The following is a 19,004-nucleotide window of genomic DNA, read 5'->3' as shown; positions in this document are numbered from 1 at the left end:
TTTCTGTGCCTCTGCTGAGCAAGTACAGGGCACAATTTATAAACAAAATTACGCCGATCAAAGAAAGATCACTTGGAACAAGAATCATGAAGTTACCAGGCTGAGATATTAGCCAGGATATTGGTGTCAAATTCCTTTTCAAAGGCTGAACGACCAACTTCAGTGCCAGAAGTTAGTATTGCAGGGTGTTCCATGTGAAAGGAATACGGAAACTTTTTTAACCAAAAGAAAAAAAAAGAAGAAAAAAAAAAGAAAAAGAAAAAAAAAAATGCAGGCTCTGAAACACAGGCTCTGCTTGGCTTTTTATTTATGTATTCTGTCTGTAGTGTCTCTAAAGTTAATCCTACCATCATGACAAGATGATTTGCAAAACTAATGTGGAGCAAAGAAAATTGTCTTGCCCTGCCAATCCCTGTTTTCCCTTTTGCGTCTGCCTCTCCATAGCTGGACTCTTTCGGTTACCCAAATACTTGTGGTTCTGTTGAAAAACAGCCAGGTGGGTTGTGCTGGCAGTTAGCCTGGGGAAAGGCAGGCTAATGGCCTGTTGATCATTAGAAGGGCAGCTGAGGAAAATTGAGACTAGCTCTTCAAATTTTAGCAGGTTCACTGTGAAAAGCAGCAAAGGGAAATGGATTGATATCTTGAGGGCCAGGGAAACTGTACGTATTAGGCTTTTGTTGTGGGGTTGTTTTGTTCTAGGTCTTTTTATTAACTGTTTAAAGTTATGCTTGAAACAAAGCAAAATGCTGCTCTTTGTGGAAAGAAAAAAACCCCAAACATAATGTTTTAATTAGATGAGACCCATTGCCTTCGTCAGTCTGATGACAGGGAAGTAAATATTAAGTAACAAATTGAGACAATCTACTAATATTAGTGTTTGTACTACAGGCATACTATAGAGTTTGGTGAAATACTGGCATGTTGATCTCTCCCAGTTAATATATGGGCTACAATAATTTAATGCCTGAAATGTTAGGAAAGTGTAGAAGAGAAGACTGAAGCCTCCTAATACTTCTGAAAACTTACATATGCAGTACCTCCAACCTAAGCAGTGGTCTTCTTCTAAATGAATAGACCATAAATCACTTATAAAAAGCAGAAAACCTGTATTATCTGATTAGAGACATATTTTCTTTAAAAAACCCCAATCTAATGATACAAGACAAGAATTTCTGTTTCATTAAGTCACCTACTACCTTTGAAGAATAGCCTTTAGCCACTAGGAAAGATACTCATAGGTGTACATGTATAGGATACTCATTGTTTTTATACTTATCTACAGTTTTTCCAGACTCTACAGGCCCTCAAGAATACCTTCGCACCAGAGCTGACTGGGATAGCGCACAATCTGTTATGCAATTTGTACACCAAGTGTATTAGTCTTGGGATAAACCAAACACGCTTAAGCAAAGCATTAAAAAAAAAAAAAAAAAAAAAAAAAAAAGGATATTGCACGCAAGAGAATAATAGATATTGGAATTCTAAAGATCATTGGTAGTAGATCCATTTCTGTGGTAGGCAGCATGTCTATTCCCATACAGCACCATAAAGCTTGAGCCATATAGAGCATTAAAAAGGTAATCAACAATCAAATACCTAATTCCAAAGTTGCTCCCTCTTTAACGCTTACTGTATGGATGGTTCCAGAACTACCTCACTGGAGGCAAAATTAGGCTTTGAGATATTGTCTAAAAAGATAAGGTCACTTTTAGGGAGATTCACTAGTTAGGAACTCACTAGTTAAGGAAAAGCATGCAGGAAAGACCTTGATGTTTAAGGCAGTCAGCTGGAGCCAGGAAAGCAGAGTTTATGACAACAATATTTTTCTTTAGACCACTTCTTTTTCAACCAGCAACAGTTTATTATAAAACACACACACAGTTCTCCTTTCCAAGTGAAATTAGATTTTCTCTTATTTCCTCAAGACCAGGAAAAACTCTGCATCTTCTGTTGCCATACCCTTCGAAGAGCTTCAGTCCTTTTCTACAGGACTGGTGTTCTCAGAAGGAGGACAGACAGTCTTGATCTGTAGGGAAAGTAGCATCTTCTGTTCTTCAGCTGCCAACAAGAAAAGTCATGCTTGTATCACTGCAGTAACAGATTCCTCTGTGAGTCTCTCAACACTGATTTTATAAGGCACACAGGCACTTGTCTCTGCAAAAGAGACAGTGTGAAAGGTGCAACGACAAACTTTTGTACTTCAGAAGAAAAATAAAAGGAATGGCTTACATGTCTGCATTAGGAATTCTTTAATAGTGAGATAATGAAATACAAATTATATGAGAAACAAAACCAAGGAAAATCTTACTAAAATAAAAGTACTACTAAAAGCTTTACTGAAACTAAAACTAAGGAATAGAAAAAGTATATGGGAAAAAACCCAAAGAAAATATAAAAGAGAAAATGTATTACAATTATAAAAGCCATGGAAAAGTCCTATAAAAACATTAGATAAAGAGAAAAATAGGAGCAAGTATAATGAGAAAACTGAGCAATTAATGGACAGTTGAAGGAAACATGAAATGTTTAAAGCCTTCTCTGGTTCAGTCTTCACAAAAAGGCTAACTGTGAACAGATGCTTACTAATGAGGAAATAGGAACACCAGCCAAATGGAACAATCAATTGAATAAGTTGAATATATTCAAGTCATTAGGGCTTGACAAGCATCACCCCAAAAACCTTACAAAGTTAGTCAAAGCAATTTGGGACCTTTCATTAGTGGTGCAGGAGAAATGAGGGAGTTTTGTGGAAGGTGAATAAGTTCTAGAAAGTCAGAGAACAAGTCTGGGAGGATAAAAGTGACACAGAGAATTACAGAAGCGTCAGCTTTTCTTTGATAGAAAGATAACTGAAGCAAATTATTAAACAATCAATTTGTATTCACCTAAAGACAAAATACAACCAACATGAATTTGTCAAGAATAACTCATGTCAATGTAATTCAATTTCTTTGACAGGATAAAAAGATCTGGGAAAGTAATAGATGTCAGATTCACATGACACTCATAAAGAAACCTGGAATATATGGTCTGAGCAAAGCTGCTGTAAAATCTTGCCCAGAATACTTGTTAATAGCTTGTTGGAGAATGGATAGGATATATTGTATAATGCCCTTCACAAGGCTGACCTGATGTTATTCAATATTTCAACCAAAAATTTACATGTATGTGGAAAGTTTGTGAATGACAACTTGTGAGGGATTCCATTTTGGAAGGCAGGATCAGAATTCAAGCAGATCTTGAGAAAATGGAGAAGCCATAAAGACAGATCTGAGTACAAAAATACACATAGGACTAAACATGGGATGAACAAATCAAATGCACAAGGAAAGAATGAAAAATAATGTATTGTACAAAGTTATTTCAGGAAGGTGAGATACTGTGTCAAAAAAAAAAAGGGGAGATATTACTTCTATGAACATTAATGATACCTATAGCCCCTTGTAAGACTTGAGAGTTAATTATGTCACTGTATTTTGTTATAGCATACTGAAATGAGTCCACATCTAGTGTTGGTGCACTGAGTGTAAGATGGATTCAACACATTGGGATGCAAAAGAGGTCTCCAGACATAGACAAAGAAAGGCAAAAAAAAATTCCAAGATCTATGAAGAATGCTTGAAGGAAAGGGGTCCATAAAAAAGGGAACTGAGGGTGGAATATAGCATTAGAGGCAAGTAATCAGGCTTATTCACACACACTGAATCTGGAACAAGGAATAATTGCTTTCCTTCCAAGCAGGGAAGATTTAAACTGCAGGTATAAAAAATTCTATAATAACAGTTATGCAAGAGAACAAGTTGCATTGGAAGGTGTTGAAATCAATATCACAGGAGGATTTTGAAAGATATGCGCATCAAGGACAATAAAAAATAATTGTTCATTCCTGTGGTCTGATAGAGAACAACTCCTGGATATCACTTCCTCTCCACATTTCTTGGATTTCTTTAACCATATCAGATGCTGCCCAGAGTTTGACTTTGTTTGCGATTTTATTTTCAGACAAGCAATGTAGCCAATTAGTCAACTAGCTGCCTGTGCAATGGGAGGTTATTAATAACCATACGGAGAACCTTGCTTACTTTTCAGACAATAGTCTGTTAATATGTATGGCTAAGAAATGCTTACCTAAAGGTTAGGTAGTGCTGTGTTTTAAAATTTATGAAGTGCCACAGACGTAGAAGTGACATACACATTGCATTCATGACGAGACTGCAGTTTAACAGCTCCATTGTACAGACAGCAAACAGGTTCTGAAGCCTAATTAATGTGTATCCTTTGTCTTGAATTCATCAAGAATTTCCCATTATATGCATGTATATTGGGCCTCTATTTCACTTAAAACTTAAAACTGCAAAAATTTTGGGAGAACAGCAAAAGACTTAGATTTAGCAAAACAAACAAACAAAAACAAATCTTCCCACATGACAACAGGAAAGGAGATTAAACTGTTAAAACCTATTAAAAAAGTACCACCAAGATCAGCCTAAGCCAGTACACATAAAGTTAATGCTGAAACACCTTCCAATGGAGTAATGACTAATAATATTTTAAAAACATTTGTGTGTGGTTTAATATATTTCATGTTTGTGTCAGACCTATGTGGTCTAAAATGCCTCAGTTCAGTGTGGTCTCTAGATTTCAAGGAAATCAGTGAAGGAATAAGCACTACCCTCTTTATAATTCTCCAGATCTGGATTGAGCTGCTGTTGCCCCAAATGCCACTGGTCACTATGCAGGGAAAGGAAAACATCTCAAAAAGGTAAATGTAATCTCTTAGAAAGTTTTTGTACTAGATCTATATCAACCCCATCAATCACATCTATCATGCCTGTAATTAATCTTTACACAGAAATCAACCGCAGGGTGAGTCAGACAGAAAGTCCCCAAATCAGGATTTTGGGGGGTTTTGCTCTAGAGTCCCTGGGACGCACTTCCAAAGAAAACAGGTGAATTTAACCTGGATGAATTCTGGGTGAACAGATGAATCTCACTTGAAACCCTACAAAATGCATAACCTATCTAAAAATACTGCTTTTTCTCCTGTTCACAGGCTGCAGACTGAGCGCTCACAGTTGTGCAGAGATACAATACAAAATGATGCTGACCTGATGCCATACGGAATGAAAATCCAGGCCTCCTGGAAAAATGGAGCACTTCTGACTGCACAGGCTATTTATGGAAGTGTAGATGAGATCTGTATTTTCACCAGTTGTGTGAGAATGCAAGGAATGTTGCAGGGGCTAGTGAGTCAAATCCTCCTTCTGTAACAAACAAAATCTATTTATTTCACCAGTCTTCACAGGCAAGACTTCATCCTACAAATTAGTGACTTCAGTGACCTGTGTAAATTTAAGAGTGCCTTCAGGTCAGTAACCCTGCAAGTAGTAGACATATGTAAAGCACTGTTCATTCATGCCTAAAACTTGCAGTCTGAACCAGGATCCAATTAGTAATAGCTGAAAGGATTTACTTCTCCAGCTTGTAAAGAAACCGGAACCGAATTTAAAAAATTAAGAGTAACAGGAGTAGTAAAAACACAAAATAAAATCCTTGGTTAATACTGTTCTTCAGGGTGCAAATCAAGTAGGCAAAAAATCAGGAAATTAGAAACATTTGGTGCAAATGCAGTTCAGCCTCCTTTTACATAAATAATGAATTACATACTAAGAGATTACTTTACTCAAAGGATTGCTGCCTCAAACAGTGGACTGGACTGCAGATTCTCACTTAAAAAGCACACACTTAATATTTTATTTTACTCCAGTACTGACTTATGGCCTATGATGTTCTTCCTGTGTCCCATCCTGAATTTTATGTTGTATTTCTTTCCCTATATAGCTCCTCTAAGTAATAGCAAGTAGCACTCCCTCCAAAAAGCGGGAATAGAGTGGATTATGTTTTACAATTATGTACATAAAGCACAGGGATATTACAATGTACAGTATCAGCATAACCAGAAAATCTAGCATGCAGCACCTTACTTACACTCAGGGTGACCATCAAGAGGTTTGAAAACCTGCAGTCTACAGCCATAGATGTCTGCAACTTAAATTAACCATTAACCTGAATATACTAGGAAAATCAACATGAAAGGTCACTTATGCTTTGTCTGTTGGTGTAATGTGCATTTGGTGGCCACAGAGAAGTAGGCTCAGGAATTTCAGGTCCTTTTCCAAATTTCTCAAGATCTTCACCTCCAGGTTTCTAGAAAGGAACACTAAAGACCCAGTCCCTTTGCTCTAGGGAAATGGTTGTTAATCAAAACGGACCAGACTTCACTCCATAGGAAGCTGCCCAACTCTTTTACCTGAATTTGTTACTAGTGTTAATAATAATAAGGCAGATTAGCCTGAGGGAGACACCTGGTGTGGAAAATTCAAGTCCACGTTCTGGTTTGAACAAAAAAATACAAGCCATGAGAAACAGGATTTTAATTTAGGAAGAATTAAATTCTTAATAATTCTACATTTTGAATACAAGTGATGGAAAATAAGGTATTCATATCCCAGTTATTAGCAGAGAAAACCTGGAGCAGCTAGCAGAAAGTCCCATCTGAGTTTTCCTGTCTTTCTGCACCAAAGGTTTTAAACCAAGAAAAGTGGATTCTATTTTAAATCTGAATGAGGGAAGCAATTAGGTAAATATCTTTAGATTAGACCAAGGGATCACAAACTGATTCAGTTTAATTTGAAGGATAAATACAGCTAGTTCTACAAGAAGCTTCATGACGCGAAAGGGGAAACTCTAATGGGATATCACTAAGAAATTAGGAATTTTGTTAATAAAGTCAGCTAAAGATCTTGGGAGGAGACACTGTTATCTCTCAAAACCCAGGCTGCAAATGATCCTCAGATCATGGTTTCTATGCTGATTAAAGTTTTGCTGAAGAGCTCCAGGCCTACATGGATTAATTTCAGCATATTTCTGGAAAAGGAGAAAATTCTAGCAGAAACAGAAAGAAACGGTTAAGCAGTAAACAAAGCTGCATCTTGGGAGTCCAGAAAGGAAAGGGATAAAGTGAGACTTTCCAAAAGTCAAACTGAGTTAGATCTGGAAAAGAAAATGGAAATAAGCATGTTATTTAGCAATATGAATAAAACAAAAGAAGTTGTGCTGGTAAGCAGTGCAAATAGATTTGAGATTTAAGATTTAATAGGTACAGATCATAAGCTAAATGAATATTTGACTTCAGGTTTCAGGAGCTTAATTATGACAAAACCAACACAGATAATAGGTAGGAGAATTGGAAAATTAAATTAACACGATGAACTTGGAAGCAAAAATCAAATCAGAACATCAGATTATTTCTGTTACTGAATATTGAATACTGAAATAACTTGAATCTGAAAATGTAAATACGATAACAAAATTACTGTCTTCAGTGGGAGCAGAAATTTTACTCTGTCCTGTAGGAACTAAATTGAGGTATCAATTTTCAATTTATTTCATTCAGGTCTCCAAATAAATGTTAAATCATGAGACTGTTTCTTCTAACAAAACCCAAATGACTCAGCGTGATGGAACGAGATATTACAGATGCAGACAGGAAATTCTTTCTCTTTGTGTGCTTTACTGGACTGTGTTATTCTTGAAATACAGCTTTAAAATGTATTGAATTGAAATAAAATCAGATTGTTGTCTTACTTCTTATTCATGGGAATTGTATTTTAATGTCAGTGTCACTAACAGTACTTGAAAAAAATATAACAAGAAATTGCGGGCGTCAAATATCCATGTCAAATGTTTTATCTCTTGAAACAACCTGTATTTTCAATAGACATGAATTTGACAAACCAATTGTAACACTGCCAGTCATACTCTGTTGCTGGTGACCTTGGTACCATGGGGATATTAATTAAACTAAGGAATTTGGAAAAAAATGACAGCTAATGATTACTAATGGGTTTCACATTTGGAAGCTCAGAGAAGAATTATAATAGTTCAGTTCTTATTGGTGTTGACAATGGATCTTGGTGGTGAAAATGAAATGGTAGCAAAATGAATTTTGTATTGGAACCCAACAAAGATGGGACAGACAGAGGTGAGCCATATTTCATGGAAAAGTAGATGAACATCAACACAGTAAAGTATAAAAAACACCAAAACTCCTCACAGCACAGATCTACAAAAAAGCAAACACTGGGTGATATCTGAGTATTTGTTTGAGACATTTTCTCAGTCGTTTTTTCCCAAATTTTTCTGCAATCCCCCCTCTACAGAAAAAGATATTAAATAAATTTTATAGGAAAAAAAATAACAAGAAAACCCACCAAAAACCAAACCCTGGAAACCACTATACTACATTTTAAGTAGAAAATATGAAAGTAACCAGTAAAATTGCAGCTGCATATAATTGTCTTGCTGTACAAAGGATGTATTTAAAAGATAGTGAAAGGCAAGTTAAGCACATGTTGGTAGACAAACTAGAAATGTAAAATTGCTTCTGGATGGAGACTTCATTGTGATAAAGGTACGGTTAATTCAGTGAATTCCATCATCACACATGATAAATGCTCCCTCCTTAGAAATATACACACTTTCTCAGAAAAAAAAAAAAAAAAACAATAAAAATCTTCTAGGATGAGTGAGGAGTTATTACCATAGATTTCACTGATGAAATATCTCAAGTTCTTACAATGAACTGGAAGAAATACAACACAACAAATTTCTGTTTATACTGGTATAAATGGAATGAAGTTACACTAGACTAGTTGGAAAAAAGATTAAATCTATCCAGGAGTACATCTCAGCCTTACTCCAGAATCAAACATTTTATTTTTATCTCGAATGAATCAGATATGGCTATGTAAAATGGAGCACTGAATCTGCTGCTGCTTCAGATAAGAAAGATGCAGACCTGAATTCTGCTGGAGACAAACACTTGTCGAATTCAGAGTGCCTCACCTCCTAGAAACAAGGTGCATACATGCTCGTAGGAGCAGTGCCTCAGATAATGAGGGGAAAGAGGTACAGTCAAGACATTTGCAAATGTTATGGTAAGCATGAGGCCAGAGATAAACCAGCTTGCATGCTCCTCAACCAAACAGTATATACTGGCTGTTGAGAAGTCAATTCTTTCAGGAATTGGGATCTAAATTTACTGAAACTGGTTTATTGTTTTGTTAAATACAGACCTGTTAAACCGAACATTTAATGCAGGAGTAGTAACTCAGAAGCCAAATATCTTTCTGTAACTAAGAAAGTAGTAAATACACCTAGATTGGCATAATGCTGTTGCCAGTCAAGGTTGTCTTTATTGCTTTGCCCAGGCTGAAAAAGCATCTACAGCCCCATATTTTGGCTTTCTTAAGACTTATCAGTGAGCTGTGAGTTCCAGAGAGAAACAGAGGGACAGTGTTGTGAAGCCTTCCCACACAGGACAAGTTTTCAAAGTAAAATCCTAAGGTAAACCTTTTGGGGTAATGTTATGTAAATAAGCAGCAAGACTGACAGGCATTGCAGATGTAGTGCTCTGTGATTTTGCATTGAAAGTTCTGCTTTTTGGAGTTCCCTGTAACCTTGTTATGTTTTGCTGGCACTTTCTCTAGGAGAAGCAACAGCTGCATAACACTGATAAACCCTAGGCAGGCCAAAATGCACGACCATGGTTGGTGATCCAGTCTAAGTCAACCACATGTAAAAGCTCCCACCTGGCACTGTTTGCTGTGGTTAAATCTCAAATTCTATCTTGCAATGTAAAATGTAGTTAAATAAGAATTATCCATAACAGTAAATCTCTAAATAATAAAAAAATAAAATTCAGTGCATTATTCTTCAATTTGTTATATCACTAGTATTATCTTATACCTCTATCAATATTGACTGAATGTGAAATCATTGCAAGGAATTTGACAAACAAGCTCAGAAACATCTTTACGCATTATTATTTTCTGTAGCCACAGACACAAACAGATGATGCTTCTAAAACTCCTTTGGATATGTAGCAATATATTAAAACATGTAGTAAAATGAAATATTTAATCATTAAGTTATTGATAACATTGATAATATTAAATATTGAAACATACTATACTTTTCCCAAATATATCATTCCAGGCCACAACAGCCTTCTTTTGAATGCTTTAAACTAAAACACAAAAAAGTATTTTTTTTTCTTGCTGATTTTACAGATTATAAAAATAATATTTTTCAATTGTTTTATCTTCCTAAATTTCTGTGGAAAGAGAAGAAGGAAGCAAAAATGTCCAGTCATGCACTAGCATTGTCCTGTTAAAAATGCTTGAGCAAGTCTAGAACTTTTCCCAGTCTCAAGACAGAAGAAAAATAAAAAAAGATGTGGAAATAAAATACAAAATTGAGACACATAAAGTGATAAAACACCAAGCTTTCTCCCTATGTGATTGGCCTGTGGAATTTCATACAGAACTATGACTAAAGAAAATAAATTTGTAAGAAGGGACATGAAGCCCTGTGCCTCCAAATATACACCAGTCTCTAACTGAAAAAGACTACTTGCCTGTAGTTACAGTCCTGTCGGTATTTGTGATCCTGCACCCACTATGAGGAGTATTCTGGTGAATATCAATAAGAACAGGTGTTTGTCAGAGGCACTCTTCACCTTCAAATAGAAACCACAGCAGTTGAGATCTTTGGACCTTTGCACGTCAGATCCTAATTGTACCAGTTTTGCACAGAAAAACTGGTGCCCATGTTATTCCATGTAAGCAAGAATGCCAATTCTCAGGCAGGACTGCTGAAGTTTTGTATTTGGATCGTCAGAAGACCTCCAAAAAGACTTAGATTTACAGATCATGGATCTAGTTACAATTCTTAAAAATCTTTTGATAAAACCAGAAAAATTGATGAATGTCTCAAGAGTAGCTGGAAACATGTACTCTAGGTAGAGCTTGAAGGTCATCTTAACTCAAGTAGATTTGAGTTAGAAAAGGTGTTTGACCTGTTGCAAAGAAATTTTTCTTTAATTTGAATTGAACTCAATAGGTTTTTTTTCTCTAAATTAATTTCTTTGCAGGGTACCTGTGAAGTATTTCAGGTTTAGTGAATGCTTCACCTAAACTTTTGACTAAAAAGAGAATTCCTATGTAATCAAGGTTTTGTTCTGTAGTAGACAAGTGTGATATATAATTCTTGCCATACTCTGATCTCTTTTCCAGTTGTGTGAATCTTCTTTACTTTGTATGTATGGGCAAGCCTGGGGAAACATAGTCACATAGTACAGCATCCTGACTCCTGTGATCAATTCCTTATGCTCCAAAGAAATCTTTGTTGGGAGACACAGGAAGGCTCCCAAATTATGTGTTTACAACTTCTCTCAGCTTAGACATCAATCTAGAGCCTGAAAAAACCCCAAAATTTAACAAGTCTTACAAAATGTTAATCAGTCTCATGACCAATTTGGGTAGTTCTGAAATCCATACTAAGGCTCTTACTAAGTCTCTGGCACGGCTAATAAACTTTCTGTAGTAAGGAATTCACCACTTAATCACATGTTTTATACCAAAAAAGCACACTTCTGTTATCATTCTTAAATTTTCTGCTTCTTTCATTTCAGTAAACATCCCATTTATTTTAGGTTTCAGAACATAATTTGCTACGCTTCATTGTATGTTTTTTATCCCATTAGTTGTTGGGTTTCTTTCTAAAGTGTACAATTCCAACTGTTTTATTTTCTTCCTTCTTCTGTGAAAGCTGCTTATACTACATGCACACATTTTAGGACAGCTGTGTCTCCAGTCTTTCCTTCAGTCAGAAAGCCAATGCAGTATAAATTAGTAAAGGTCTATTTTCATAGAAAACTGCATGTTCTTTAATTCTGATAAGATAATAGACTTAAGATACGACCTATTGTCATCCATGGGAACAAAATTTCTAAAACAATAAGGAGGTAGATGGTGGAAATCCTGAATCTCATTTCCCTTCAAGAAAATATTCCGGAGACACAAGTCTCTCCTACAATGTCCTTTGCTAGTCACAGAACTGGCCTTCTGCATACTTCTGTTGCTTTTGAGACATGGAGGTCAGATATATTACAGACTTTAATTTCTCAATGGTCCTAAAGTTTTGTGAAGATATAATTCTTTTACAAATTGCTAACTTTGAATGTGAAAGAAACTTGACCTAACTGCTACTAGACAGTTAGCAATGAGATATCTACATACACAATGATCTTCAAAGGATAAAAATCCATCCCAGGGAAAATCTGACTGAGAAGGTTTCTTGGGATGAATACAGTATATGAGGTTAATAAAATATGCAGACTTTCAAGTGGATTTTATTCAACAGAAAACTTCTTTGGTGTTACTAGCATTTTTGGATGTAAAACTCCATAAAAAGGATGCAACTTGGGAGACAGACAAAGCTCATGTTTGGTAGACTTTTGCCTCTAGTTGTTGAGATACTTTTGCTAGAGAAGTGCACTCATACTGAGTCTGAGAGAGTTTACATGCTGTAATGTGCTATTGTGCAGGTATCAGTGCTGGCTGTAAGTCTGCTGCCTGTGCAACTGGAAGGAGCCTCCTGCTTTTTCCTGGATAGTTTTTAGATATCTCTACATGGCACGACATTATGTAGAACAGACACAGCTAAGAATACAAATAATTACAAATAACAAGTTCCAAAGCATTTTGTAACTCTGAAATGCAGTACTAGACCAGTACTAGACAAGACTAAAATCTGCATAGCACTCTTGCTTAATGGAAAGAACTACCCAGAAAATCAGGGTCTTGATGTATCTACTAGCTTTAACCTGATATCCATCCAATTTTCTTACAGATTGTATAAGGCACAGTTTATTGTTCTGTTTAGTAGCAAAGAGGATAAGAAGCACAGAAAGAGACAGAGGAGAAACAGAGAAAAAAAGAACTTGTTCTTAACGTTCTAGGCAGAAAGATGTACATGTGGAAAGACAATAAGAGGGTACAGTTGTAGTTTCCAATCAGATACCTTTTAATGTATTTTTGATGGCAAAAAAAAAAAAAAAAGGCAAATGAAGAAATTAGAATAGGATCTTCATCTTTCCAAAGGTAGAGAGGCTGCAAGAAAGAAAGTACGTGTTCTCTGTTATGCCTTTAAAGCAAAGATTTTACATTTCAGACTTGCAAAGGAGATTAACATTATCTTCATATTTAAGGCACATCATCTTAATATGTTCTATTTGAGATAGAAAACCATAAATTAAACCCCAAACTGTATTAATCCGTTGCTGTTCCTTTAGCACTGAGCTAAGTAAGGGTAGGATTCTTTCCTTGGCTTCTGAATCAGTAGGTACACTGATTCCTAGCTTTAGTCTCAGAGTAGTGCTTCCTACACTCATTATGGTTAAAATAATATCAGCCAAATAAACTTTTCAATGGGACAAAACTGTTGCGATATTATTATTTTGTCATGGAATTCTCAACAAAATAAGTTTCATTATTCAGGGAACAATTTATTTACATGAATTGTCCTGCAAAATGGTAGCATAATTGGTCTACTGTTTTTTTGTTCAAATAATACTGTGTTCAGTTCCCTGCACCAGGAAAATTGTTGCCAGTACGTCAAAGAAGATGACCCCCTCTGCTGCCTGATGGGACACATCTGGAGTACTAAATCCAGTTTGGGGCTTCTCAGTCCAAGAAACATATGAGAATCCTGAAGTGAGTCCAGGGCAGGTCCACAAATAAGTGACCGGAGCATCTTATAAGAGCTAGGGCTTTTTATCTAGAGAAGATAATGGCCAGGGAGGATCTTACTAATGTGTATCAATGTCTGATGGGAGGGAATGAAAAGAGTGAGTCAGACTCTTCACAGCAGTGCCCAACGACAGGACAAAAGACAATAGGTAAAAATTTTAAAATGGGAAATTCACAAGAAGCACAAGAAACCACCTGGGCTACATGGCCTTCAAAGGGCCCTTCCAACTAACTTTTTCTCCAATTTGGTTGATTACAGCGGTGAAGAGTGCAGTAGTGCGGAGCATGACAAGACAAGACATACCTGTGTGCTTGTGCATCAGTGCCCTTTTGGTAACTGGAAGCCCCACACACCTAGCATCAAATATAATCAGGTTTCTTGTGTATGATTCTGTAGAAATCATAATTTGATTTCATGGTAGAATGACTGTCAGGAACAAGATTGGATTACAAGATCTCTTAAAGTTCTTTAACGGTACTGCTATGCTTGCAGGTAGTCCTAGTGGATTTTAAATGGAAGTGGCTATAGCTATGTAGCTACATAGAGCTGTAGCTACCTTCTCTCTCTCGGGTCTTCTCCATACCCAGGCTAACATCACGTTAAGTAATTTTCATGCCAGTTTATTTAAACCACTGCAATGAAAACAGCCTAAGTTAAATCAACATACATCCCTTCTCCAACTGCTCTAAGAACGTCCACGCAAAAGATTAGAATGTCCACACAAAAGATTACTTGTATGTCTGAGACTTGTCCGCTGTTTACAACTGTATCAGCTAGCCTAATAAGAGATTTTATTTCTCCTTAAAAATCTTGCAGGTTATCTAACAGCAGCTTATAAGGTGCTCTACGACTAATGTAATTAATGAAGTATTCATTCTGTACAGTTTGGATTTCAAGGTGATCTTATATGTGGATTCTCTGATATCTCACAAAAGCTGAATTCAAGCTCTTTTTCTTGTACCCAGCAGCCCAGCTTTCTCAATGCTGCTGGAATTTAGTACATTTACCTCTTTCTCTAAATTTAGCTGCAATCTACCACCAAGCACAAAAGCTGCTGGTATATACAGATGTGTGACAAAAATCCTACTGAAACAATGTATGTATGGAAGGTGTCTGGTTTTAATCTGAAGGCTTTGGCAAGACAAAGAGGACATGACATCCACTGAGAAGCTTTTGGTGATTTTATTTAGTGCTTTTTCTGTGCATATTTCCCCAAGGAGGAGTATCTTTCTGAGTTCATGAACAATAATAACTGAAAATAAATTTCAGAGAAAGAAGCAAGGGTGGAATGCCTAGAGTTGGAAGGATTTATTTGTGCTGTCATCCTCCAGCATGTTTGGTGTCGTGGTTTAACCCCAGCCAGCAACTAAGCCCCATCCAGGTGCTCACTCACTCCCCCCAGCAGGATTGGAGAACTGGAAGGGTAAAAGTGAGAAAATTAATGAGTTAGAGATAAAGACAGTTTATTGAAATTAAATAAAATAAAATACAACAAGAACAACAATAATAATAGTAATAATAATAATAGTAATAAAAAGGAAAATAGCAAAGAGAGAGAAATGAAACCCAAGAAAGACAAGTGATGCAAATGAAACATTTGCTCATCAGAAAGTGGCTGATGTCCAGCCAGACCCTGAGCAGTGGCCCCCCTAACAATCTCCCTCCTAAATTTATTGCTGAGCATGACATCATATGGAATGGGATATCCCTTGGGTCAGTTGGGGTCAGCCACCCTGGCTGTGCCCCCTCCTAACCCCTTGTGCACCGCAGCCTGCTGGCTGGTGGGGTGGAGTGAGGAGCAGCAAAGTCCTTGGCTTTGTGCAAGCACAGCTCAGCAGTAACAAATGCATCCCTGGGTTATCAACACTGGTTTCAGCAAAAATCCAAAACGTAGACCCACACTAGCTATTATGAAGAAAATTAACTCTATCCCAGCCAAACCCAGCACATTTGGTTTCCAAAATTCTGTGCTGCTCCCCAGCAGGCATACAGCATGGCTGGGTGTTTACCACAGGCAATAATTACTACAGGGCAGTGTGTCCCAGACCTGAACCCCAGACGTTAGATATTACAGAAACATTTGCATACTTCTGAGTACTGTCTTGATACAGGGACACTACATAATGAAAAATGCAACACTTTTTTGTACTTTTGTCAGAAGTTAGCTGTTATTTCCATTGAGTTTTATTTGTGTATTTATTTGTGTAATCCCTATATTCTCTTTCTGTCCTAGGAAGGTGGGATATTAAGAGACCAAAAACTATCTGTCACTGACAGATTGGCCTTTCCTTTTTTCCTTTGATGGGTAAAGAAGGGATGAGATACATTTGTTCTGATTGATGTGTCTAATCCTTCAAATGCTTTTAATTAAACTGAATTTTCAGCACCGGTGATTTTCTAATGTGGTAACACAGAAACACACTCCCAAATTCAGGACTGCGCAAATCTCCAGAGCAACACCATGGAAGTCCATATTCAGACATGCAGAAAAAAATCTTCAGGGCTGGCCAGGCTGGCTCATTACCCTCCACTCTCTTTTACATCTGGTGTATCAACACCCACAAGACAGATGTTTTCTAACCACCTTGAGAGAGGATGCAATGGCATTTGCCTTAATCTGTTGCTGTTCCTGACAACTAATTATTGGTAATTCTTAGTCATAAGGTCCTTATCAAAATTCAATGTCCAGAGCCCAAACTTTTGCAAGCTAAGGCCACATGATATTTACTAACCCTGAAAGTTGGTTATTTGATTTTTTTTAAAGTTACTGCAGCACTTTTGCATCACAACACCCTCAAATAATTAAATTTCTGATACACTGAGAAATTCAAATCTGTAACTTAACTACAGTGAATATCTTTTCAATATTTCCTGTTTCAAAGAATCTCTGTCCCAGTAAACTTACACATTAAAGCACTTGTTAATTCCAAAAGGGAGCTGACAAAAGAAGCGTTCATTTAAAAGTTCAGCTATTTTAAAGCAGTTTTTGTACCACTTTACCACGTGTTTCAGGAACAGAGACAGGCAAGGAACTACCTGTGCAGCCCCATTATAGTTCATGTAAAGTTTTGACAGAAATATGAAATGGGGACAAAGAATGATGGTCACAGTTATTGTGGGGATAGGTGAAAGGAGAGGTGGTAAAGACCAGGGAAGGATTAACAATTCCCAGCAGAGAGATACAAGCAACAAACAAGAGATTACAGCTATTGATCACTCATGTCAATGTCCTCCAGGCAAGCTTCATTCTCATGGTTTAAAATTTCAAAACTGTTTTTTGAAAATGTCTCTGACCCTTAATTAAGTTTCCTACGTTGTTTTCATACTTGCCAACTACCTAATTACTTTTATTTTTGAATAAACTGAAGAGGTTATAGTCACATACTCACATATTCTGGATGCTAATTTGCAATGAAAACAATCTTGATTGGGTTTTGTTCCTGTTTTTCTGCTTTCTGTGCCTTTTTCCCTCCTCTTGTCTATTGTTTGGGTTCCAGCTTTACTTCTAATTTATGATAAAGCTATTTATCATGATGATACATGCTTTTCAACAATGTATTTCAAGCAATACTGAAAATATTAATTCTATATGATCAAAATGTTGTGCAGAATGTTAAAGAAGAGCAACCTGGACAGAAGACATGGATTAACCCATTTAAATTTGAACTGTAAATGACAAAGGCTATGCTTACAGTGCGTGTTATGCTGAGGTTTCACCCTAGCCTTTTGCTAGTACCAGCTACTGACCCACTGCTGTCACATATGTACCTGAACTCAGATCTTAGCTGGAATTAGTAGCATCATCACTTTGTTACATCAAACCACAGAACTGTGTTTATTTGTCTCTTCCATTTTTGTTAGGTAGGTTATTGAGTCAGTGGAGACAAAGGTGACAGTAGACAGCCCACTGCAAGTGAACCAAGGGGAGGAGGAGGGCTCTGATCAGTTCTGCTACTGGCAAAGAAGCTGCTGTCAGCCACCTGGGTGCACCTTCTCACCTTTACAGAAAGGAAGCTGGTGGCCATTTCAGATGTGAAATGTTGCTATTAGTTTTGATATCTGTTTTGAAATGGCAAGAAACACTTGAGCACATTTTAGGGACAGCTTCAAAACATCTAGACACACTGCACACAGTGAAGAGCCTGTCAGAAGAGTTTGGTTACTGCATGGCTCAGGGTAAGGAGCGTATTAGCTCAGCATCAGCACTTGCCCAGTTTGAACCTCAGGTGAGTAATGACACCATCCTGCCACTCACTACAGCATGATGTGGTAGGTAGACTGAAAAAAAAAATATTCAGGCTGCCTATTTTCATGTATTACACACACACCCCCGACAGCCTCTAAAATTGATATAGATGTCCTTAGAAATATTTGGAGAACTGACCCAAAGAGTGGAACACCTAAAATTACTTCTGATTTTATTCAGCAGTCATCTGATGAAAAACCAAAAGAGTCCCAAGGAGGTAACACTTCAATTGCAGCTCTAACACCTACCAGGTGAAGGTCCTAAGAGGAAGGTGACATATTTTCAACCTATATCTTCTACTTTTTATATTACCTTACCATATATGCACTCCTCACTTTCTATATAGAAGGGACTTTTTCCTCATACAGCTTTCCCAAGTCACTCTGATTCCTCATGGCATTATATACTCATGTCTACCTACTGAGTATATAAGGTCTGGGTGGAGTACTTGGATAGTCTCAGATAAACCTGATGGAACAGGCACCACATTTTTAAAAGGGGGAAAAAGAAAACTTGGGACACTGAGACTGGAGGTTTGAGTAGCTTGAAAGTGCATAAGTCAAAATCTCAATCAGCCAGTGCAAGCAACGGAATCAATCACTAGATGGCCTCAAGAAATAAAACTAGGAAAGGAAAATAAATCTCATGTTATGTACTTCAGATACACTTTAGAGTATAGTATGATAGCATCATGATGGACTGCAGACCTTATTCTTGTAGACGTTACATTTGTCACAATTACTTTATGCTTATTTGTAGGTTTTAATCCCTTAGTCTATCTTTTATTCAAAAGGGAATAAATTGTTATGGAATTAGTCAATCTATCTTGACACTTATCTGGTAGAATTACTCATTTTCAGAATTCTTCATTAGAATGGTTTCTCACAAGTCCCAATAACATCTATATAAGTATGCAGCTGCAGTTGTCCAGCCATGAAGGTTCTGGAGTGATTTGTTTTTACTATTTCCCACCTCTCAATTCTGTTAAAAACTTCACAAACAAAATATATGTTTGTGAATGCCCTGGAAATACACTGAGTGAACACTGGTTCTCCTGCAAGATACATTTCAACAGTGGTCTATTGAGAAATATCTTAATATA

General features: G+C 36.8%; 1 long non-coding RNA gene across 1 annotated transcript; it reads right to left on the bottom strand.

Moving 5' to 3' along the window:
* Positions 1-1,925: 1,925 nt before the first annotated feature.
* Positions 1,926-6,030, bottom strand: LOC114015358 (uncharacterized). The gene is made up of 3 exons (XR_003559230.2): positions 5,989-6,030; positions 5,109-5,264; positions 1,926-2,058 (listed from the first exon to the last, which is right to left on the bottom strand). It is a non-coding gene; the product is annotated as an uncharacterized LOC114015358 (long non-coding RNA).
* Between the last annotated feature and the right edge of the window lie 12,974 nt (positions 6,031-19,004).

Source organism: Falco cherrug, chromosome 6 (genome assembly GCF_023634085.1).
Source record: "Falco cherrug isolate bFalChe1 chromosome 6, bFalChe1.pri, whole genome shotgun sequence".
Classification (NCBI taxonomy): Eukaryota; Metazoa; Chordata; class Aves; order Falconiformes; family Falconidae; genus Falco; species Falco cherrug.
The sequence above is the reverse complement of the archived record's forward strand: the minus strand, read 5'-3'. Positions and strand labels throughout refer to the sequence as shown.